The following is a 22,504-nucleotide window of genomic DNA, read 5'->3' on the forward strand; positions in this document are numbered from 1 at the left end:
ACTTTTATTTATCATAAAAAAAGCACAATGGATTGCAGTAGGGTGTTTGTCAACGGTTATTCTAAGCTGAATGTACCTGCACTCGTCAGATCGCAGAAGATAATCAGCTTAAGGCTTGGCAAGTACCAGCTTGGGAGACTGGTTGGGAATCCCTTGTTCCGTTGACTTTTTTTCTTACTTTTATTTATCATAAAAAAAGCACAATGGATTGCAGTAGGGTGTTTGTCAACGGATATTCTAAGCTGAATGTACCTGCACTCGTCAGATCGCAGAAGATAAGCAGCTTAAGGCTTGGCAAGTACCAGCTTGGGAGACTGGTTGGAAATCCCTTGTTCCGTTGACTTTTTTTCTTACTTTTATTTATCATAAAAAAAGCACAATGAATTGCAGTAGGGTGTTTGTCAACGGTTATTCTAAGCTGAATGTACCTGCACTCATCAGATCGCAGAAGATAAGCAGCTTAAGGCTTGGCAAGTACCTGGTTGGGAATCCCTTGTTCCGTTGAATTTTTTTCTTATTTTTATTTATCATAAAAAAAGCACAATGGATTGCAGTAGGGTGTTAGTCAATGGTTATTCTAAGCTGAATGTACCTGCACTCGTCAGATCACATAACATAAGCAGCTTAAGGCTTGGCAAGTACCAGCTTGGGAGACTGGTTGGGAATCCGTTGTTCCGTTGACTTTTTTTCTTACTTTTATTTATCATAAAAAAAGCTCAATGTATTGCAGTAGGGTGTTTGTCAACGGTTATTCTAAGCAGAATGTACCTGCACTCGTCAGATCGCAGAAGATAAGCAGCTTAAGGCTAGGCAAGTACCAGCTTGGGAGACTAGTTGGGAATCCCTTGTTCCATTGACTTTTTTTCTTACTTTTATTTATGATAAAAAAAAGCACAATGGATTGCAGTAGGGTGTTTGTCAACGGTTATTCTAAGCTGAATGTACCTGCACTTGTCAGATCGCAGAAGATAAGCAGCTTAAGGCTTGGGAGACTGGTTGGGAATCCCTTGTTCCGTTGACTTTTTTTCTTACTTTTATTTATCATAAAAAAAGCACAATGGATTGCAGTAGGGTGCTTGTCAACGGTTATTTTAAGCTGAATGTACCTGCACTCGTCAGATCGCAGAAAATAAGCAGCTTAAGGCTTGGCAAGTACCAGCTTGGGAGACTGGTTGGGAATCCCTTGTTCCATTGTCTTTTTTTATTACTTTTATTTATCATAAAAAAAGCACAATGGATTGCAGTAGGGTGTTGGTCAACGGTTATTCTAAGCTGAATGTACCTGCACTCGTCAGATCGGAGAAGATAAGCAGCTTAAGGCTTGGCAAGTACCAGCTTGGGAGGCTGGTTGGGAATCCCTTATTCCGTTTACTTTTTTTCTTACTTTTATTTATCATAAAAAAAGCACAATGGATTGCAGTAGGGTGTTTGTCAATGGTTATTCTAAGCTGAATGTACCTGCACTCGTCAGATCGCCGAAGATAAACAGCTTAAGGCTTGGCAAGTACCAACTTGGGAGACTGGTTGGGAATCCCTTGTTCCGTTGACTTGTTTTATTACTTTTATTTATCAGAAAAAAAGCACAATGGATTGCAGAAGGGTGCTTGTCAACGGTTATTCTAAGCTGAATGTACCTGCACTCGTCACATCGCAGAAGATAAGCAGCTTGAGGCTTGGCAAGTACCAGCTTGGGAGACTGGTTGGGAATCCCTTGTTCTGTTGACTTTTATTTATCATAAAAAAAGCACAATGGATTGCAGTAGGGTGTTTGTCAATGGTTATTTTAAGCTGAATGTACCTGCACTCGTCAGATCGCAGAAAATAAGCAGCTTAAGGCTTGGCAAGTACCAGCTTGGGAGTCTGGTTGGGAATCGCTTGTTCCGTTGACTTTTTTTCTTACTTTTATTTATCATAAAAAAAGCACAATGGATTGCAGTACGGTGTTTGTTAACGGTTATTCTAAGCTGAATGTACCTGCACTCGTCAGATCGCAGAAGATAAGCAGCTTAAGGCTAGGCAAGTACCAGCTTGGGAGACTGGTTGGGAATCCCTTGTTTCGTTGACTTTTTTTATTACTTTTACTTATCATAAAAAAAGCACAATGGATTGCAGTAGGGACCTTGTCAACGGTTATTCTAAGCTGAATGTACCTGCACTTGTCAGATCGCAGAAGATAAGCAGCTTACGGCTTGGCAAGTACCAGCTTGGGAGTCTGGTTGGGAATCCCTTATTCCGTTGACTTTTTTTCTTACTTTTATTTATCATAAAAAAAGCACAATGGATTGCAGTAGGGTGCTTGTCAACGGTTATTTTAAGCTGAATGTACCTGCACTCGTCAGATCGCAGAAAATAATCAGCTTAAGGCTTGGCAAGTACCAGCTTGGGCGACTGGTTGGGAATCCCTTGTTCCGTTGACTTTTTTTATTACTTTTATTTATTATAAAAAAAGCACAATGGATTGCAGTAGGGTGTTTGTCAATGGTTATTCTAAGCTGAATGTACCTGCACTCGTCAGATCGCAGAAGATAAGCAGCTTAAGGCTTGGCAAGTACCAGCTTGGGAGACTGGTTGGGAATCCCTTGTTCCGTTGACTTTTTTTATTACTTTTATTTATCATAAAAAAAGCACAATGGATTGCAGTAGGGTCCTTGTCAACGGTTATTCTAAGCTGAATGTACCTGCACTCGTCAGATCGCAGAAGATAAGCAGCTTAAGGCTTGGCAAGAACCAGCTTGGGAGACTGGTTGGAAATCCCTTGTTCCGTTGACTTTTTTTATTACTTTTATTTATCATAAAAAAAGCACAATGGATTGCAGTAGGGTGTTTGTCAACGGTTATTCTAAGCTGAATGTACCTGCACTTGTCAGATTGCAGAAGATAAGCAACTTCAGGCTTGGCAAGTACCAGCTTGGGAGACTGGTTGGAAATCCCTTGTTCCGTTGTCTTTTATTTATCATAAAAAAAGCACAACTGATTGCAGTAGGGTGTTTGTCAACGGTTATTCTAAGCTGAATGTACCTGCACTCGTCAGATCGCAGAAGATAAGCAGCTTAAGGCTTGGCAAGTTCCAGATTGGGAGACTGGTTGGGAATCCCATGTTCCGTTGACTTTTTTTCTTACTTTTATTTATCATAAAAAAAGCACAATGGATTGCAGTAGGGTGTTAGTCAACGGTTTTTCTAAGCTGAATATACCTGCACTCGTCAGATCGCAGAAGATAAGCAGCTTACGGCTTGGTAAGTACCAGCTTGGGAGACTGGTTGGGAATCCCTTATTCCGTTGACTTTTTTTCTTACTTTTATTTATCATAAAAAAAGCACAATGGATTGCAGTAGGGTTTTTGTCAACGGTTATTCTAAGCTGAATGTACATGCATTAGTCAGATCGCAGAAGATAAGCAGCTTAAGGCTTGGCAAGTACTAGCTTGGGAGACTGGTTGGGAATCCCTTGTTCTGTTGACTTTTATTTATCATAAAAAAAGCACAATGGATTGCAGTAGGGTGTTTGTCAACGGTTATTCTAAGCTGAATGTACCTGCACTCGTCAGATCGCAGAAGATAATCAGCTTAAGGCTTGGCAAGTACCAGCTTGGGAGACTGGTTGGGAATCCCTTGTTCCGTTGACTTTTTTTCTTACTTTTATTTATCATAAAAAAAGCACAATGGATTGCAGTAGGGTGTTTGTCAACGGATATTCTAAGCTGAATGTACCTGCACTCGTCAGATCGCAGAAGATAAGCAGCTTAAGGCTTGGCAAGTACCAGCTTGGGAGACTGGTTGGAAATCCCTTGTTCCGTTGACTTTTTTTCTTACTTTTATTTATCATAAAAAAAGCACAATGGATTGCAGTAGGGTGTTTGTCAACGGTTATTCTAAGCTGAATGTACCTGCACTCATCAGATCGCAGAAGATAAGCAGCTTAAGGCTTGGCAAGTACCTGGTTGGGAATCCCTTGTTCCGTTGACTTTTTTTCTTATTTTTATTTATCATAAAAAAAGCACAATGGATTGCAGTAGGGTGTTAGTCAATGGTTATTCTAAGCTGAATGTACCTGCACTCGTCAGATCGCAGAAGATAAGCAGCTTAAGGCTTGGCAAGTACCAGCTTGGGAGGCTGGTTGGAATCCCTTGTTCCGTTGACTTTTTTTCTTACTTTTATTTATCATAAAAAAAGCACAATGGATTGCAGTAGGGTGTTTGTCGATGGTTATTCTAAGCTGAATGTACCTGCACTCGTCAGATCGCAGAAGTTAAGCAGCTTAACGCTTGGCAAGTACCAGCTTGAAAGACTGGTTGGGAGTCCCTTGTTCCGTTGACTTTTTTTATTACTTTTATTTATCATAAAAAAAGCACAATGGATTGCAGTAGGGTGTTTGTCGATGGTTATTCTAAGCTGAATGTACCTGCACTCGTCAGATCGCAGAAGTTAAGCAGCTTAACGCTTGGCAAGTACCAGCTTGAAAGACTGGTTGGGAGTCCCTTGTTCCGTTGACTTTTTTTATTACTTTTATTTATCATAAAAAAAGCACAATGGATTGCAGTAGGGTGCTTGTCAACGGTTATTCTAAGCTGAATGTACCTGCACTCGTCAGATCGCAGAAAATAAGCAGCTTAAGGCTTGGCAAGTACCAGGTTGGGAGACTGGTTTGGAATCCCTTGTTCCGGTGACTTTTTTTATTACTTTTATTTATCATAAAAAAAGCACAATGGATTGCAGTAAGGTGTTTGTCAACGGTTATTCTAAGCTAAATGTACCTGCACTCGTCAGATTGCAGAAGATAAGCAGCTTAAGGCTTGGCAAGTACCAGCTTGGGAGACTGGTTGGGAATCCCTTGTTCCGTTGACTTTTTTTCTTACTTTTATTTAACATAAAAAAAGCACAATGGATTGCAGTAGGGTGTTTGTCAACGGTTATTCTAAGCTGAATGTAAATGATCTCGTCAGATCGCTGAAGATAAGCAGCTTAAGGCTTGGCAAGTACCAGCTTGGGAGACTGGTTGGGAATCCCTTGTTCTATTGACTTTTTTTCTTACTTTTATTTATCATAAAAAAAGCACAATGGATTGCAGTAGGGTGTTTGTCAATGGTTATTTTAAGCTGAATGTACCTGCACTCGTCAGATCGCAGAAAATAAGCAGCTTAAGGCTTGGCAAGTACCAGCTTGGGAGACTGGTTGGGAATCGCTTGTTCCGTTGACTTTTTTTCTTACTTTTATTTATCATAAAAAAAGCACAATGGATTGCAGTAGGGACCTTGTCAACGGTTATTCTAAGCTGAATGTACCTGCACTCGTCAGATCGCAGAAGATAAGCAGCTTACGGCTTGGCAAGTACCAGCTTGGGAGTCTGGTTTGGAATCCCTTATTCCGTTGACTTTTTTTCTTACTTTTATTTATCATAAAAAAAGCACAATGGATTGCAGTAGGGTGCTTGTCAACGGTTATTTTAAGCTGAATGTACCTGCACTCGTCAGATCGCAGAAAATAATCAGCTTAAGGCTTGGCAAGTACCAGCTTGGGCGACTGGTTGGGAATCCCTTGTTCCGTTGACTTTTTTTATTACTTTTATTTATTATAAAAAAAGCACAATGGATTGCAGTAGGGTGTTTGTCAATGGTTATTCTAAGCTGAATGTACCTGCACTCGTCAGATCGCAGAAGATAAACAGCTTAAGGCTTGGCAAGTACCAGCTTGGGAGACTGGTTGGGAATCCCTTGTTCCGTTGACTTTTTTTATTACTTTTATTTATCATAAAAAAAGCACAATGGATTGCAGTAGGGTCCTTGTCAACGGTTATTCTAAGCTGAATGTACCTGCACTCGTCAGATCGCAGAAGATAAGCAGCTTAAGGCTTGGCAAGAACCAGCTTGGGAGACTGGTTGGAAATCCCTTGTTCCGTTGGCTTTTTTTATTACTTTTATTTATCATAAAAAAAGCACAATGGATTGCAGTAGGGTGTTTGTCAACGGTTATTCTAAGCTGAATGTACCTGCACTTGTCAGATTGCAGAAGATAAGCAACTTCAGGCTTGGCAAGTACCAGCTTGGGAGACTGGTTGGAAATCCCTTGTTCCGTTGTCTTTTATTTATCATAAAAAAAGCACAACTGATTGCAGTAGGGTGTTTGTCAACGGTTATTCTAAGCTGAATGTACCTGCACTCGTCAGATCGCAGAAGATAAGCAGCTTAAGGCTTGGCAAGTTCCAGATTGGGAGACTGGTTGGGAATCCCATGTTCCGTTGACTTTTTTTCTTACTTTTATTTATCATAAAAAAAGCACAATGGATTGCAGTAGGGTGTTAGTCAACAGTTTTTCAGAGCTGAATATACCTGCACTCGTCAGATCGCAGAAGATAAGCAGCTTACGGCTTGGCAAGTACCAGCTTGGGAGACTGGTTGGGAATCCCTTATTCCGTTGACTTTTTTTCTTACTTTTATTTATCATAAAAAAAGCACAATGGATTGCAGTAGGGTGCTTGTCAACGGTTATTTTAAGCTGAATGTACCTGCACTCGTCAGATCGCAGAAAATAAGCAGCTTAAGGCTTGGCAAGTACCAACTTGGGAGGCTGGTTGGGAATCCCTTACTCCGTTGACTTTTTTTCTTACTTTTATTTATCATAAAAAAAGCACAATGGATTGCAGTAGGGTTTTTGTCAACGGTTATTCTAAGCTGAATGTACCTGCATTAGTCAGATCGCAGAAGATAAGCAGCTTAAGGCTTGGCAAGTACTAGCTTGGGAGACTGGTTGGGAATCCCTTGTTCTGTTGACTTTTATTTATCATAAAAAAAGCACAATGGATTGCAGTAGGGTGTTTGTCAACGGTTATTCTAAGCTGAATGTACCTGCACTCGTCAGATCGCAGAAGATAATCAGCTTAAGGCTTGGCAAGTACCAGCTTGGGAGACTGGTTGGGAATCCCTTGTTCCGTTGACTTTTTTTCTTACTTTTATTTATCATAAAAAAAGCACAATGGATTGCAGTAGGGTGTTTGTCAACGGATATTCTAAGCTGAATGTACCTGCACTCGTCAGATCGCAGAAGATAAGCAGCTTAAGGCTTGGCAAGTACCAGCTTGGGAGACTGGTTGGAAATCCCTTGTTCCGTTGACTTTTTTTCTTACTTTTATTTATCATAAAAAAAGCACAATGGATTGCAGTAGGGTGTTTGTCAACGGTTATTCTAAGCTGAATGTACCTGCACTCATCAGATCGCAGAAGATAAGCAGCTTAAGGCTTGGCAAGTACCTGGTTGGGAATCCCTTGTTCCGTTGACTTTTTTTCTTATTTTTATTTATCATAAAAAAAGCACAATGGATTGCAGTAGGGTGTTAGTCAATGGTTATTCTAAGCTGAATGTACCTGCACTCGTCAGATCGCAGAAGATAAGCAGCTTAAGGCTTGGCAAGTACCAGCTTGGGAGGCTGGTTGGAATCCCTTGTTCCGTTGACTTTTTTTCTTACTTTTATTTATCATAAAAAAAGCACAATGGATTGCAGTAGGGTGTTTGTCAATGGTTATTCTAAGCTGAATGTACCTGCACTCGTCAGATCGCAGAAGATAAGCAGCTTAACGCTTGGCAAGTACCAGCTTGAGAGACTGGTTGGGAATCCCTTGTTCCGTTGACTTTTTTTATTACTTTTATTTATCATAAAAAAAGCACAATGGATTGCAGTAGGGTGCTTGTCAACGGTTATTCTAAGCTGAATGTACCTGCACTCGTCAGATCGCAGAAAATAAGCAGCTTAATGCTTGGCAAGTACCAGGTTGGGAGACTGGTTTGGAATCCCTTGTTCCGGTGACTTTTTTTATTACTTTTATTTATCATAAAAAAAGCACAATGGATTGCAGTAAGGTGTTTGTCAACGGTTATTCTAAGCTAAATGTACCTGCACTCGTCAGATTGCAGAAGATAAGCAGCTTAAGGCTTGGCAAGTACCAGCTTGGGAGACTGGTTGGGAATCCCTTGTTCCGTTGACTTTTTTTCTTACTTTTATTTAACATAAAAAAAGCACAATGGATTGCAGTAGGGTGTTTGTCAACGGTTATTCTAAGCTGAATGTAAATGATCTCGTCAGATCGCTGAAGATAAGCAGCTTAAGGCTTGGCAAGTACCAGCTTGGGAGACTGGTTGGGAATCCCTTGTTCTATTGACTTTTTTTCTTACTTTTATTTATCATAAAAAAAGCACAATGGATTGCAGTAAGGTGTTTGTCAACGGTTATTCTAAGCTAAATGTACCTGCACTCGTCAGATTGCAGAAGATAAGCAGCTTAAGGCTTGGCAAGTACCAGCTTGGGAGACTGGTTGGGAATCCCTTGTTCCGTTGACTTTTTTTCTTACTTTTATTTAACATAAAAAAAGCACAATGGATTGCAGTAGGGTGTTTGTCAACGGTTATTCTAAGCTGAATGTAAATGATCTCGTCAGATCGCTGAAGATAAGCAGCTTAAGGCTTGGCAAGTACCAGCTTGGGAGACTGGTTGGGAATCCCTTGTTCTATTGACTTTTTTTCTTACTTTTATTTATCATAAAAAAAGCACAATGGATTGCAGTAGGGTGCTTGTCAACGGTTATTTTAAGCTGAATGTACCTGCACTCGTCAGATCGCAGAAAATAAGCAGCTTAAGGTTTGGCAAGTACCAGCTTGGGAGACTGGTTGGGAATCCCTTGTTTCGTTGACTTTTTTTCTTACTTTTATTTATCGTAAAAAAAGCACAATGGATTGCAGTAGGGTGCTTGTGAACAGTTATTCTAAGCTGAATGTACCTGCACTCGTCAGATCGCAGAAAATAAGCAGCTTAAGGCTTGGCAAGTACCAGCTTGGGAGACTGGTTGGAAATCCCTTGTTCCGTTGACTTTTTTTATTACTTTTATTTATCATAAAAAAAGCACAATGGATTGCAGTAGGGTGTTTGTCAGCGGTTATTCTAAGCCGAATGTACCTGCACTCGTCAGATCGCAGAAGTTAAGCAGCTTAAGGCTTGGCAAGTACCAGCTTGGGAGGCTAATTGGGAATCCCTTGTTCCGTTGACTTTTTTTATTACTTTTATTTATCGTAAAAAAAGCACAATGGATTGCAGTAGGGTGTTTGTGAACGGTTATTCTAAGCTGAATGTACCTTCACTTGTCAGATTGCAGAAGATAAGCAGCTTAAGGCTTGTCAAGTACCAGCTTGGGAGACTGGTTGGGAATCCCTTGTTCCGTTGACTTTTTTTATTACTTTTATTTCTCATAAAAAAAAGCACAATGGATTGCAGTAGGGTGTTTGTCAACGGTTATTCTAAGCTGAATGTACCTGCACTCGTCAGATCGCAGAAGATAAGCAGCTTAAGGCTTGGCAAGTACCAGCTTGGGAGACTGGTTGGGAATCCCTTGTTCTGTTGACTTTTTTTCTTACTTTTATTTATCATAAAAAAAGCACAATGGATTGCAGCAGGGTGCTTGTCAATGGTTATTCTAAGCTGAATGTACCTGCACTTGTCATATCGCAGAAGATAAGCAGCTTAAGGCTTGGCAAGTACCAGCTTGGGAGACTGGTTGGGAATCCCTTGTTCCATTGACTTGTATTTATCATAAAAAAAGCACAATGGATTGCAGTAGGGTGTTTGTCAACGGTTATTCTAAGCTGAATGTACCTGCACTCGTCAGATTGCAGAAGATAAGCAGCTTAAGACTTGGCAAGTACCAGCTTGGGAGACTGGTTGGGAATCCCTTGTTCCATTGATTTTTTTTTATCATAAAAAAAGCACAATGGATTGCAGTAGGGTGCTTGTCAGCAGTTATTTTAAGCTGAAAGTACCTGCACTCGTCAGATCGCAGAAAATAAGCAGCTTAAGGCTTGGCAAGTACCAGCTTGGGAGACTGGTTGGGAATCCCTTGTTCCGTAGACTTTTTTTATTACTTTTATTTATCATAAAAAAAGCACAATGGATTGCAATAGGGTGTTTGTCAACGGTTATTCTAAGCTGAATGTACCTGCACTCGTCAGATCGCAGAACATAAGCAGCTTAAGGCTTGGCAAGTACCAGCTTGGGAGGCTGGTTGGGAATCCCTTGTTCCGTTGACTTTTTTTCTTACTTTTATTTATCGTAAAAAAAGCACAATGGATTGCAGTAGGGTGTTTGTCAAATTTTATTCTAAGCTAAATGTACCTGCACTCGTCAGATCGCAGAAGATATGCAGCTTAAGTCTTGGCAAGTACCAGCTTGGCAGTCTGGTTAGGAATCCCTTGTTCCGTTTACTTTTTTTATTACTTTTATTTATCATAAAAAAAGCACAATGGATTGCAGTAGTGTGCTTGTCAACAGTTATTCTAAGCTGAATGTTCCTGCACTCGTTAGATCGCAGAAGATAAGCAGCTTAAGGCTTGGCAAGTACCAGCTTGGGAGACTGGTTGGGAATCCCTTGTTCCGTTGACTTTTTTTATTACTTTTATTTATCATAAAAAAAGCACAATGGATTGCAGTAGGGTGTTTGTCAACGGTTATTCTAAGCTGAATGTACCTGCACTCGTCAGATCGCAGAAGATACGCAGCTTAAGGCTTGGCAAGTACCAGCTTGGGAGGCTGTTTGGGAATCCCTTGTTCCGTTGACTTTTTTTCTTACTTTTATTTATCATAAAAAAAGCACAATGGATTGTAGTAGGGTGTTTGTCAACGGTTATTCTAAGCTGAATGTACCTGCACTCGTCAGATCGCAGAAGATAAGCAGCTTAAGGCTTGGCAAGTACCAACTTGGGAGACTGGTTGGGAATCCCTTGTTCCGTTGACTTTTTTTCTTACTTTTATTTATTATAAGAAAAGCACAATGGATTGCAGTAGGGTGTTAGTCAATGGTTATTCTAAGCTGAATGTACCTGCACTCGTCAGATCACAAAAGATAAGCAGCTTAAGGCTTGGCAAGTACCAGCTTGGGAGACTGGTTGGGAATCCCTTGTTCCGTTGACTTTTTTTTTTACTTTTATTTATCATAAAAAAAGCACAATGGATTGCAGTAGGGTGATTGTCAATAGTTATTCTAAGCTGTATGTACCTGCACTCGGCAGATCGCAGAAGATAAGCAGCTTAAGGCTTGGCAAGTACCAGCTTGGGAGACTGGTTGGGAATCCCTTGTTCCGTTGACTTTTTTTACTACTTTTATTTATCATAAAAAAAGCACAATGGATTGCAGTAGGTTGTTTGTCAACGGTTATTCTAAGCTGAATGTACCTGCACTCGTCAGATTGCAGAAAATAAGCAGCTTAAGGCTTGGCAAGTACCAGCTTGGGAGGCTGGTTGGGAATCCCTTGTTCTTTTGACTTTTTTTCTTACTTTTATTTATCATAAAAAAAGCACAATGGATTGCAGTAGGGTGTTTGTTAAAGTTTATTCTAAGCTGAATGTACCTGCACTCGTCAGATCGCAGAAGATAAGCAGCTTAACGCTTGGCAAGTACCAGCTTGGGAGACTGGTTAGGAATCCCTTGTTCCGTTTACTTTTTTTATTACTTTTATTAATCATAAAAAAAGAACAATGGATTGCAGTAGGGTGCTTGTCAACAGTTATTCTAAGCTGAATGTACCTGCACTCGTTAGATCGCAGAAGATAAGCAGCTTAAGGCTTGGCAAGTACCAGCTTGGGAGACTGGTTGGGAATCCCTTGTTCCGTTGACTTTTTTTTATTACTTTTATTTATCATAAAAAAAGCACAATGGATTGCAGTTGGGTGTTTGTCAACGGTTATTCTAAGCTGAATGTACCTGCACTCGTCAGATCGCAGAAGATAAGCAGCTTAAGGCTTGGCAAGTACCAGCTTGGGAGGCTGGTTGGGAATCCCTTGTTCTGTTTACTTTTTTTCTTACTTTTATTTATCATAAAAAAAGCACAATGGATTGCAGTTGGGTGTTTGTCAACGGTTATTCTATGCTGAATGTACCTGCACTCGTCAGATCGCAGAAGATAAGCAGCTTAAGGCTTGGGAGACTGGTTGGGAATCCCTCGTTCTGTGGACTTTTTTTATTATTTTTATTTATCATAAAAAAAGCACAATGGATTGCAGTACAGTGTTTGTCAACGGTTATTCTAAGCTGAATGTACCTGCACTCGTCAGATCGCAGAAGATAAGCAGCTTAAGGCTTGGCAAGTACCAGCTTGGGAGGCTGGTTGGGAATCCCTTGTTCTGTTGACTTTTTTTCTTACTTTTATTTATCGTAAAAAAAAGCACAATGGATTGCAGTAGGGTGTTTGTCAACAGTTATTCTAAGCTGAATGTACCTGCACTCGTCAGATCGCAGAAGATAAGCAGCTTAAGGCTTGGCAAGTACCAGCTTGGGAGACTGGTTGGGAATCCCTTGTTCCGTTGACTTTTTTTCTTACTTTTATTTATCATAAAAAAAGCACAATGGATTGCAGTAGGGTGCTTGTCAACGGTTATTTTAAGCTGAATGTGCCTGCACTCGTCAGATCGCAGAAAATAAGCAGCTTAAGGCTTGGCAAGTACCAGCTTGGGAGACTGGTTGGGAATCCCTTGTTCCGTTGACTTTTTTTCTTACTTTTATTTATCATAAAAAAAGCACAATGGATTGCAGTAGGGTGTTTGTCAAAGTTTATTCTAAGCTGAATGTACCTGCACTCGTCAGATTGCAGAAGATAAGCAGCTTAAGGCTTGGCAAGTACCAGCTTGGGAGACTGGTTAGGAATCCCTTGATCGGTTTACTTTTTTTATTACTTTTATTTATCATAAAAAAAGAACAATGGATTGCAGTAGGGTGTTTGTCAACGGTTATTCTAAGCTGAATGTACCTGCGCTCGTCAGATCGCAGAAGATAAGCAGCTTAAGGCTTGGCAAGTACCAGCTTGGGAGACTGGTTGGGAATCCCTTGTTCCGTTGACTTTTTTTCTTACTTTTATTTATCATAAAAAAAGCACAATGGATTGCAGTAGGGTGCTTGTCAACGGCTATTTTAAGCTGAAGGTTCCTGCACTCGTCAGATCGCAGAAAATAAGCAGCTTAAGGCTTGGCAAGTACCAGCTTGGGAGACTGGTTGGGAATCCCTTGTTCCGTTGACTTTTTTTATTATTTTTATTTATCATAAAAAAAGCACAATGGATTGCAGTACGGTGTTTGTCAACGGTTATTCTAAGCTGAATGTACCTGCACTCGTCAGATCGCAGAAGATAAGCAGCTTAAGGCTTGGCAAGTACCAGCTTGGGAGGCTGGTTAGGAATCCCTTGTTCTGTTGACTTTTTTTCTTACTTTTATTTATCGTAAAAAAAAGCACAATGGATTGCAGTAGGGTGTTTGTCAACAGTTATTCTAAGCTTAATGTACCTGCACTCGTCAGATCGCAGAAGATAAGCAGCTTAAGGCTTGGCAAGTACCAGCTTGGGAGACTGGTTGGGAATCCCTTGTTCCGTTGACTTTTTTTCTTACTTTTATTTATCATAAAAAAAGCACAATGGATTGCAGTAGGGTGCTTGTCAACGGTTATTTTAAGCTGAATGTGCCTGCACTCGTCAGATCGCAGAAAATAAGCAGCTTAAGGCTTGGCAAGTACCAGCTTGGGAGACTGGTTGGGAATCCCTTGTTCCGTTGACTTTTTTTCTTACTTTTATTTATCATAAAAAAAGCACAATGGATTGCAGTAGGGTGTTTGTCAACGGTTATTCTAAGCTGAATGTACCTGCACTCGTCAGATCGCAGAAGATACGCAGCTTAAGGCTTGGCAAGTACCAGCTTGGGAGGCTGGTTGGGAATCCCTTGTTCCGTTGACTTTTATTTATCGTAAAAAAAGCACAATGGATTGCAGTAGGGTGTTTGTCAACGGTTATTCTAAGCTGAATGTACCTGCACTTGTCAGATCGCAGAAGATAAGCAGCTTAAGGCTTGGCAAGTACCAGCTTGGGAGACTGGTTGGGAATCCCTTGTTCCGTTGACTTTTTTTATTACTTTTATTTATCATAAAAAAAGCACAATGGATTGTAGTAGGGTGTTTGGCAATGGTTATTCTAAGCTGAATGTACCTACACTTGTCAGATTGCAGAAGATAAGCAGCTAAAGGCTTGGCAAGTACCAGCTTGGGAGGCTGGTTGGGAATCCCTTGTTCCGTTGACTTTTTTTCTTACTTTTATTTATCGTAAAAAAAGCACAATGGATTGCAGTAGGGTGTTTGTCAACGGTTATTCTAAGTTGAATGTACCTGCACTCGTCAGATCGCAGAAGATAAGTAGTTTAAGGCTTGTTAAGTACCAGCTTGGGAGACTGGTTGGGAATCCCTTCTTCCGTTGACTTTTTTTCTTACTTTTATTTATCATAAAAAAAGCACAATGGATTGCAGTAGGGTGTTTGTCAAAGTTTATTCTAAGCTGAATGTACCTCCACTTGTCAGATCGCAGAAGATAAGCAGCTTAAGGCTTGGCAAGTACCAGCTTGGGAGACTGGTTGGGAATCCCTTGTTCCGTTGACTTTTTTTATTACTTTTATTTATCAGAAAAAAGCACAATGGATTGCAGAAGGGGGCTTGTCAACGGTTATTCTAAGCTGAATGTACCTGCACTCGTCACATCGCAGAAGATAAGCAACTTAAGGCTTGGCAAGTACCAGCTTGGAAGACTGGTTGGGAATCCCTTGTTCCGTTGACTTTTTTTATTACTTTTATTTATCGTAAAAAAAGCACAATGGATTGCAGTAGGGTGCTTGTCAACGGTTATTCTAAGCTGAATGAACCTGCACTCGTCAGATCGCAGAAGATAAGCAGCTTAAGGCTTGGCAGGTACCAGCTTGGGAGACTGGTTGGAAATCCCTTGTTCCGTTGACTTTTTTTATTACTTTTATTTATCATAAAAAAAGCACAATGAATTGCAGTAGCGTGTTTGTCAATGGTTGTTCTAAGCTGAATGGACCTGCACTCGTCAGATCGCAGAAGATAAGCAGCTTAAGGCTTGGCAAGTACCAGGATGGGAGTCTGGTTGGGAATCACTTGTTCCGTTGACTTTTTTTATTACTTTAATTTATCATAAAAAAAGCACAATAGATTGCAGTTGGGTGTTTGTCACCGGTTTTTCTAAGCTGAATGTACCTGCACTCGTCAGATCGCAGAAGATAAGCAGCTTAAGGCTTGGCAAGTACCAGCTTGGGAGACTGGTTGAGAATCACTTGTTCCGTTGACTTTTATTTATCATAAAAAAGCACAATGGATTGCATTAAGGTGTTTGTCAACGGTAGGGATGAGAGAACCCGAACTTTTCGTAAAAGTCCGGGTTCGGTGTTCGGCGCTTTCTTGGCACTTTTTGAAAGGCTGCAAAGCAGCCAATCAACAAGCGTCATACTACTTGCCCCAAGAGGCCATCACAGCCATGCCTACTATTGGCATGGCTGTGATTGGCCAGTGCAGCATGTGACCCAGCCTCTATTTAAGCTGGAGTCACGTAGCGCCGCACGTCACTCTGCTCTGATCAGTGTAGGGAGAGGTTGCAGCTGCTGTTAGGGCCAGATTAGACAGTGATTAACTCTGCAAAAACACTTAATTCAGTGATCGATCTACAGCTGTGGTTTATTGAACTGCTGCTATTTAATTGCTCACTGTTTTTAGGCTGCCAGGAGCGTTTTTATGTCACTTTTTTCTTGGGTGATCGGCGACCATTTTGTGTCTTGTGGTGCGCCTGCACAAGCTGCCACCAAGTCCATTTAACCATCAATAGTGTGGTTATTTTTTTGCTATATCCTACATCAGGGGCTTGGCTGTGCTTGCTATTTTATTGAGGGGTAAAATACAATTGCCAAAATAGCAGTACCCTAAATCTGGTGTTTCAGCTGTGGCTAGCCAATTGTAATACTGTCTGCTGTCTGCCGAAGCACAGTTTTTGTTCTGGGTTGAATACAATTCCCAACTTAGCAATTCCCTAAATAATTTTTTTCTGCTGTATCAGGCCAAGTTTAAATTGATCCATAAAAGGGTATATTAGATTTAAGGTGCGGATAGTGTCATCCTCAATAACTTCACATGCTACCGTGCATTTCCAAGTTTAATTCTGTCCGTAAACGTATACCTGTCACCCAGCGCCTAAATAATAGGCCTAAAATTTATATATTTAACTAAATCTGTGTTTATTGCTGAGGCTGGTCAATTCATTTAGTGTCCGCCAAAGCACAGTTTTTGTTCTGGGTTGAATACAATTCCCAACTTAGCAATTCCCTAAATAATTTTTTTCTGCTGTATCAGGCCAAGTTTAAATCGATCCATAAAAGGGTATATTAGATTTAAGGTGCGGATAGTGTCATCCTCAATAACTTCACACGCTACCGTGCATTTCCAAGTTTAATTCTGTCTGTAAACGTATACCTGTCACCCAGCGCCTAAATAATAGGCATAAAATTTATATTCAGCTAAATCTGTGTTTCTTGCTGAGGCTGGTCAATTCATATAGTGTCCGCCAAAGCACAGTTTTTGTTCTGGGTTGAATACAATTCCCAACTTAGCAATTCCTTAAATATTTTTTTTCTGCTGTATCAGGCCAAGTTTAAATCGATCCATAAAAGGGTATATTAGATTTAAGGTGCGGATAGTGTCATCCTCAATAACTTCACACGCTACCATGCATCTCCAAGTCTAATTCTGTCCGTAAACGTATACCGGTCATCCAGCGCCTAAATACTAGGCCTACAATTTATATTCAGCTAAATCTGTTGATACTGCTGTGGCTGGTCAATCTATTTAGTGTCTGCCAAAGCACAGTTTTTGTTCTGGGTTGAAATACAATTCCCAACTTAGAGCAGAAACCACAAATTTAGGGAATTACTATCAGGGTCATTCTCAATAACTTCACACGCTACCGTGCATCTCCAAGTCTAATTCTGTCCGTAAAAGGGATACCTGTCATCCAGCGCCTAAATACTAGGCCTACAATTTATATTCAGCTAAATCTGTCGTTACTGTTGTGCCTGTATTAGTGTAATACGGTACCTAAATAGATAGCCAGATAGTGTTAGGTGCCTGTAAAAAAAAAGGCCTGAATTTGAATTCAATACATTGGGCCAAATAATTTTTTTCTTATTGTGGTGAACGGTAACAATGAGGAAAACATCTAGTAAGGGACACGGATATGGTCGTGGTGGTGTTAGTGGACCCTCTGGTGCTGGGAGAGGACGTGGCCGTTCTGCCACAGGCACACATCCTAGTGAACCAACTACCTCAGGTCCCAGTAGCCAGCAGAATTTACAGCGATATTTGGTGGGGCCCAATGCCGTTCTAAGGATGGTAAGGCCTGAGCAGGTACAGGCATTAGTCAATTGGGTGGCCGACAGTGGATCCAGCACGTTCAAATTATCTCCCACCCAGTCTTCTGCAGAAAGCGCACAGATGGCACATGAAAACCAAGCCCATCAGTCTGTCACATCACCCCCATGCATATCAGGGAAACTGTCTGAGCCTCAAGTTATGCAGCAGTCTCTTATGCTGTTTGAAGACTCTGCTGGCAGGGTTTCCCAAGGGCATCCACCTAGCCCTTCCCCAGGGGTGGAAGAGATAGAATGCACTAACGTACAACCACTTATGTTTCCTAATGATGAGGACATGGGAATACCACCTCAGCACGTCTCTGATGATGACGAAACACAGGTGCCAACTGCTGCGTCTTTCTGCAGTGTGCAGACTAAACAGGAGGTCAGGGAGGAAGACTGGGTGGAAGACGATGCAGGGGACGATGAGGTCCTAGACCCCACATGGAATGAAGGTCGTGCCACTGACTTTCAGAATTCGGAGGAAGAGGCAGTGGTGATACCGAGCCAACAGCGTAGCAAAAGAGGGAGCAGTGGGCAAAAGCAGAACACCCGCCACCAAGAGAGTCCGTCTGCTATTGGCCACCGCCATCTGGGACCCAGCACCCCAAAGGCATCTTCAAGGAGTTCCCTGGCGTGGCAGTTCTTCAAACAATGTGCTGATGACAAGACCCGAGTGGTTTGCACGCTGTGCCATCAGAGCCTGAAGCGAGGCATTAACGTTCTGAACCTTAGCACAACCTGCATGACCAGGCACCTGCATGCAAAGCATGAACTGCAGTGGAGTAAACACTTTAAAAACAAGGAACTCACTCAGGCTCCCCCTGCTACCTCTTCTGCTGCTGCCGCCTCGGCATCTTCCTCCGCCTCTGGAGGAACGTTGGCACCTGCCGCCCAGCAAACAGAGGATGTACCACCAACACCACCACCACCTCCGTCACCAAGCATCTCAACCATGTCACACGGCAGCGTTCAGCTCTCCATCTCACAAACATTTGATAGAAAGCGTAAATTCCCACCTAGCCACCCTCGATCCCTGGCCCTGAATGCCAGCATTTCTAAACTACTGGCCTATGAAATGCTGTCATTCAGGCTGGTGGACACAGACAGCTTCAAACAGCTCATGTCGCTTGCTGTCCCACAGTATGTTGTTCCCAGCCGCCACTACTTCTCCAAGAGAGCCGTGCCTTCCCTGCACAACCAAGTATCCGATAAAATCAAGTGTGCACTGCGCAACGCCATCTGTGGCAAGGTCCACCTAACCAGAGATACGTGGACCAGTAAGCACGGCCAGGGACGCTATATCTCCCTAACTGCACACTGGGTAAATGTAGTGGCGGCTGGGCCCCAGGCGAAGAGCTGTTTGGCGCACGTCCTTCCGCCGCCAAGGATCGCAGGGCAACATTCTTTGCCTCCTTTTGCCTCCTCTTCCTACTCTGCTTCCTCCTCCTCTTCTTCCACCTGCTCATCCAGTCAGCCACACACCTTCACCACCAACTTCAGCACAGCCCGGGGTAAACGTCAGCAGGCCATTCCGAAACTCATATGTTTGGGGGACAGGCCCCACACCGCACAGGAGTTGTGGCGGGGTATAGAACAACAGACCGACGAGTGGTTGCTGCCGGTGAGCCTCAAGCCTGGCCTGGTGGTGTGCGATAATGGGCGAAATCTCGTTGCAGCTCTGGGACTAGCCGGTTTGACGCACATCCCTTGCCTGGCGCATGTGCTGAATTTGGTGGTGCAGAAGTTCATTCACAACTACCCCGACATGTCAGAGCTGCTGCATAAAGTGCGGGCCGTCTGTGTGCGCTTCCGGCGTTCACATCCTGCCGCTGCTCGCCTGTCTGCGCTACAGCGTAACTTCGGCCTTCCCGCTCACCACCTCATATGTGACGTGCCCATCAGGTGGAACTCCACCTTGCACATGCTGGACAGACTGTGCGAGCAGCAGCAGGCCATAGTGGAGTTTCAGCTGCAGCACGCACGGGTCAGTCGCACTGCGAAACAGCACCACTTCACCACCAATGACTGGGCCTCCATGCGAGACCTGTGTGCCCTGTTGCGCTGTTTCGAGTACTCCACCAACATGGCCAGTGGCGATGACGCCGTTATCAGCGTTACAATACCACTTCTATGTCTCCTTGAGAAAACACTTAGGGCGATGATGGAAGAGGAGGTGGCCCAGGAGGAGGAGGAAGAGGGGTCATTTTTAGCACTTTCAGGCCAGTCTCTTAGAAGTGACTCAGAGGGAGGTTTTTTGCAACAGCAGAGGCCAGGTACAAATGTGGCCAGACAGGGCCCACTACTGGAGGACGAGGAGGACGAGGATGAGAAGGAGGTGGACGAGGATGAGGATGAAACATGTTCACAGCGGGGTGGCACCCATTGCAGCTCGGGCCCATCACTGGTGCGTGGCTGGGGGGAAACGCAGGACGATGACGATACGCCTCCCACAGAGGACAGCTTGTCCTTACCTCTGGGCAGCCAGGCACACATGAGCGACTAAATGCTGCAGTGCCTGCGCAACGACAGCAGAGTTGCCCACATTTTAACGTGTGCGGACTACTGGGTTGCCACCCTGCTGGATCCCCGGTACAAAGACAATGTGCCCACCTTACTTCCTGCATTGGAGCGTGATAGGAAGATGCGCGAGTACAAGCGCACATTGGTAGACGCGCTACTGAGAGCATTCCCAAATGTCACAGGGGAACAAGTGGAAGCCCAAGGCGAAGGCAGAGGTCGCCAACGCAGCTGTATCACGGCCAGCTCCTCTGAGGGCAGGGTTAGCATGGCAGAGATGTGGAAAAGTTTTGTCAATACGCCACAGCTAACTGCACCACCACCTGATACGGAACGTGTTAGCGGGAGGCAACATTTCACTAACATGGTGGAACAGTACGTGTGCACACCCCTCCACGTACTGACTGATGGTTCGGCCCCATTCAACTTCTGGGTCTCCAAATTGTCCACGTGGCCAGAGCTAGCCTTTTATGCCTTAGAGATGCTGGCCTGCCCGGCGGCCAGCGTTTTGTCTGAACGTGTATTCAGCACGGCAGGGGGCGTCATTACAGACAAACGCAGCCGCCTGGCTACAGCCAATGTGGACAAGCTGACGTTCATAAAAATGAACCAGGCATGGATCCCACAGGACCTGTCCATCCCTTGTGCAGATTAGACATTAACTACCTCCCCTTAACCATATATTATTGTACTCCAGGGCACTTCCTTATTCAATCCTATTTTTATTTTCATTTTACCATTATATTGCGGGGCAACCCAAAGTTGAATGAACCTCTCCTCTGTCTGGGTGCCGGGGCCTAAAAATATCTGACAGTGGCCTGTTCCAGTGTTGGGTGACGTGAAGCATGATTCTCTGCTATGACATGAAGCCTGAATCTCTGCTATGGGACCTCTCTCCTCTGTCTGTGTGCCGGGGCCAAAATATCTGACAATGGACTGTTCTAGTTTTGGGTGACGTGAAGCATGATTCTCTGATATGACATGAATCCTGAATCTCTGCTATGGGACCTCTCTCCTCTGTCTGTGTGCCGGGGCCAAAATATCTGACAATGGACTGTTCCAGTTTTGGGTGACGTGAAGCATGTGTCATGGTCTTACCTGCTTGCTGCTCTCCTTCGTTTGACATGTGCTGGCGGCCATCTTGGTTTCTGGGTTTCTTGTAGCCTTCCACCCTGCGGCTCCTCCTTCCCCTGGGAGGAGCTGGATGCCTAGCTCATATATATAGGAGGTCTGTGGCTTCAGTTCCTTGCTTGGTCCTCTTGTGTTCACATGCTTCTAAGACTGCTGCTGCTTCTGGTTCCTGATCCTGGCTTCGTCTGACTACCCTGCTGGTTCCTGATCCTGGCTTCGTCTGACTACCCTGCTGGTTCCTGATCCTGGCTTCGTCTGACTACCCTGCTGGTTCCTGATCCTGGCTTCGTCTGACTACCCTTCTGGTTCCTGACCTCTGGCTTCGCAAAGACTCTGCTCGGTTTCACCATCCGTTTGGACTTTTGCTTTACAGCTTTATTTTCAATAAAGCCTTCTATTTTCACTTATCTCTTGTTGAACGTCTGGTTCATGGTTCCGTGACAGCATGATTCTCTGCTATGACATGAATCCTGAATCTCTGCTATGGGACCTCTCTCCTCTGTCTGGGTGCCGGGGCCAAAATATCTGACAATGGACTGTTCCAGTTTTGGGTGACGTGAAGCATGATTCTCTGCTATGACATGAAGCCTGAATCTCTGCTATGGGACCTCTCTCCTCTTTCTGGGTGCCGGGGCCTAAATATCTGACAATGGACTGTTCCAGTTTTGGCTGACGTGAAGCCTGATTCTCTGCTATGACATGAAGACTGATTCTCTGCAGACATGAAGCCTGAATCTCTGTTATGGGACCTCTCTCCTCTGTCTGGGTGTCGGGGCCTAAATATATGACAATGGACTGTTCCAGTTTTGGCTGACGTGAAGCCTGATTCTCTGCTATGACATGAAGACTGATTCTCTGCAGACATGAAGCCTGAATCTCTGTTATGGGACCACTCTCCTCTGTCTGGGTGCCGGGGCCTAAATATATGACAATGGACTGTTCCAGTTTTGGCTGACGTGAAGCCTGATTCTCTGCTATGACATGAAGACTAATTCTCTGCTGACATGAAGCCTGATTCTCTGCTATGGGACCTCTCTCCAATTAATATTGGTTAATTTTTATTTATTTTATTTTTATTTTAATTCATTTCCCTGTCCACATTTGTTTGCAGGGGATTTAACTACATTTTGCTGCCTTTTGCAGCCCTCTAGCCCTTTCCTGGGCTGTTTTACAGCCTTTTTAGTGCCAAAAAGTTCGGGTAAGATCGCTCCCTGATCTCTCCCTCACAGCAGCTGCAGCCTCTCCCTACACTAATCCGAGCAGAGTGACATAGCATTCTAACAGCCCTCTGTAATGGTGGTAACATATCCGTATTTTGTGTTTGTACCAGGGGTCTTAGTACGTTGCCACCCAGTATTGGTCCTTGTCCTTTATGCTTTTTATACGGGGGTCCCTCTTCAAACACCGGAGCATGAAGGCCCCCATTTGCACTAAACTGGAAGTGGTGGAGTGGCCGGGCTCCTGCTCATCGTCCAGGATAATGTCGTCCTCGGTCGCTTCCCACCAGCCACGGACAACACCAGGGATCCCAGAAACGTTTAAAGCATGCTCTTCTTGCTCCTCCTCTGCCCCGGCACCATCCTTCTCTGACTCCTCTTCAGAC

At 43.3% G+C, this 22,504-nt stretch overlaps 40 pseudogenes; all 40 read left to right on the plus strand.

Moving 5' to 3' along the window:
- Positions 1 to 48: 48 nt before the first annotated feature.
- On the plus strand, positions 49 to 167 carry LOC120992733 (annotated as a pseudogene).
- A 57-nt stretch (positions 168 to 224) lies between these two features.
- LOC120992689 lies at positions 225 to 343 on the plus strand (annotated as a pseudogene).
- A 397-nt stretch (positions 344 to 740) lies between these two features.
- Positions 741 to 859, plus strand: LOC120992834 (annotated as a pseudogene).
- A 571-nt stretch (positions 860 to 1,430) lies between these two features.
- On the plus strand, positions 1,431 to 1,549 carry LOC120992878 (annotated as a pseudogene).
- Positions 1,550 to 1,946: 397 nt separating this feature from the next.
- On the plus strand, positions 1,947 to 2,065 carry LOC120992740 (annotated as a pseudogene).
- Positions 2,066 to 2,298: 233 nt separating this feature from the next.
- On the plus strand, positions 2,299 to 2,417 carry LOC120992816 (annotated as a pseudogene).
- A 57-nt stretch (positions 2,418 to 2,474) lies between these two features.
- Positions 2,475 to 2,593, plus strand: LOC120992654 (annotated as a pseudogene).
- Positions 2,594 to 2,990: 397 nt separating this feature from the next.
- LOC120992745 lies at positions 2,991 to 3,109 on the plus strand (annotated as a pseudogene).
- A 397-nt stretch (positions 3,110 to 3,506) lies between these two features.
- Positions 3,507 to 3,625, plus strand: LOC120992734 (annotated as a pseudogene).
- A 57-nt stretch (positions 3,626 to 3,682) lies between these two features.
- LOC120992701 lies at positions 3,683 to 3,801 on the plus strand (annotated as a pseudogene).
- Positions 3,802 to 4,549: 748 nt separating this feature from the next.
- LOC120992789 lies at positions 4,550 to 4,668 on the plus strand (annotated as a pseudogene).
- Positions 4,669 to 4,725: 57 nt separating this feature from the next.
- Positions 4,726 to 4,844, plus strand: LOC120992847 (annotated as a pseudogene).
- Positions 4,845 to 5,077: 233 nt separating this feature from the next.
- LOC120992858 lies at positions 5,078 to 5,196 on the plus strand (annotated as a pseudogene).
- Positions 5,197 to 5,429: 233 nt separating this feature from the next.
- Positions 5,430 to 5,548, plus strand: LOC120992819 (annotated as a pseudogene).
- Positions 5,549 to 5,605: 57 nt separating this feature from the next.
- On the plus strand, positions 5,606 to 5,724 carry LOC120992739 (annotated as a pseudogene).
- A 397-nt stretch (positions 5,725 to 6,121) lies between these two features.
- Positions 6,122 to 6,240, plus strand: LOC120992746 (annotated as a pseudogene).
- Positions 6,241 to 6,649: 409 nt separating this feature from the next.
- Positions 6,650 to 6,768, plus strand: LOC120992860 (annotated as a pseudogene).
- Positions 6,769 to 6,813: 45 nt separating this feature from the next.
- On the plus strand, positions 6,814 to 6,932 carry LOC120992736 (annotated as a pseudogene).
- A 57-nt stretch (positions 6,933 to 6,989) lies between these two features.
- Positions 6,990 to 7,108, plus strand: LOC120992705 (annotated as a pseudogene).
- A 748-nt stretch (positions 7,109 to 7,856) lies between these two features.
- On the plus strand, positions 7,857 to 7,975 carry LOC120992848 (annotated as a pseudogene).
- Positions 7,976 to 8,208: 233 nt separating this feature from the next.
- On the plus strand, positions 8,209 to 8,327 carry LOC120992850 (annotated as a pseudogene).
- Positions 8,328 to 8,560: 233 nt separating this feature from the next.
- Positions 8,561 to 8,679, plus strand: LOC120992868 (annotated as a pseudogene).
- Positions 8,680 to 8,912: 233 nt separating this feature from the next.
- LOC120992764 lies at positions 8,913 to 9,031 on the plus strand (annotated as a pseudogene).
- A 234-nt stretch (positions 9,032 to 9,265) lies between these two features.
- On the plus strand, positions 9,266 to 9,384 carry LOC120992894 (annotated as a pseudogene).
- A 561-nt stretch (positions 9,385 to 9,945) lies between these two features.
- On the plus strand, positions 9,946 to 10,064 carry LOC120992813 (annotated as a pseudogene).
- Positions 10,065 to 10,297: 233 nt separating this feature from the next.
- Positions 10,298 to 10,416, plus strand: LOC120992854 (annotated as a pseudogene).
- Positions 10,417 to 10,473: 57 nt separating this feature from the next.
- On the plus strand, positions 10,474 to 10,592 carry LOC120992821 (annotated as a pseudogene).
- Positions 10,593 to 10,649: 57 nt separating this feature from the next.
- On the plus strand, positions 10,650 to 10,768 carry LOC120992895 (annotated as a pseudogene).
- Positions 10,769 to 11,529: 761 nt separating this feature from the next.
- On the plus strand, positions 11,530 to 11,648 carry LOC120992808 (annotated as a pseudogene).
- Positions 11,649 to 11,706: 58 nt separating this feature from the next.
- On the plus strand, positions 11,707 to 11,825 carry LOC120992830 (annotated as a pseudogene).
- A 218-nt stretch (positions 11,826 to 12,043) lies between these two features.
- On the plus strand, positions 12,044 to 12,162 carry LOC120992750 (annotated as a pseudogene).
- A 58-nt stretch (positions 12,163 to 12,220) lies between these two features.
- LOC120992787 lies at positions 12,221 to 12,339 on the plus strand (annotated as a pseudogene).
- Positions 12,340 to 12,396: 57 nt separating this feature from the next.
- Positions 12,397 to 12,515, plus strand: LOC120992780 (annotated as a pseudogene).
- Positions 12,516 to 12,748: 233 nt separating this feature from the next.
- LOC120992905 lies at positions 12,749 to 12,867 on the plus strand (annotated as a pseudogene).
- Positions 12,868 to 12,924: 57 nt separating this feature from the next.
- Positions 12,925 to 13,043, plus strand: LOC120992835 (annotated as a pseudogene).
- Positions 13,044 to 13,100: 57 nt separating this feature from the next.
- Positions 13,101 to 13,219, plus strand: LOC120992810 (annotated as a pseudogene).
- Positions 13,220 to 13,277: 58 nt separating this feature from the next.
- LOC120992832 lies at positions 13,278 to 13,396 on the plus strand (annotated as a pseudogene).
- Positions 13,397 to 13,453: 57 nt separating this feature from the next.
- Positions 13,454 to 13,572, plus strand: LOC120992782 (annotated as a pseudogene).
- A 57-nt stretch (positions 13,573 to 13,629) lies between these two features.
- Positions 13,630 to 13,748, plus strand: LOC120992861 (annotated as a pseudogene).
- A 45-nt stretch (positions 13,749 to 13,793) lies between these two features.
- On the plus strand, positions 13,794 to 13,912 carry LOC120992769 (annotated as a pseudogene).
- Positions 13,913 to 22,504: the final 8,592 nt, after the last annotated feature.

Source organism: Bufo bufo, chromosome 2 (assembly GCF_905171765.1).
Source record: "Bufo bufo chromosome 2, aBufBuf1.1, whole genome shotgun sequence".
Classification (NCBI taxonomy): domain Eukaryota; kingdom Metazoa; phylum Chordata; class Amphibia; order Anura; family Bufonidae; genus Bufo; species Bufo bufo.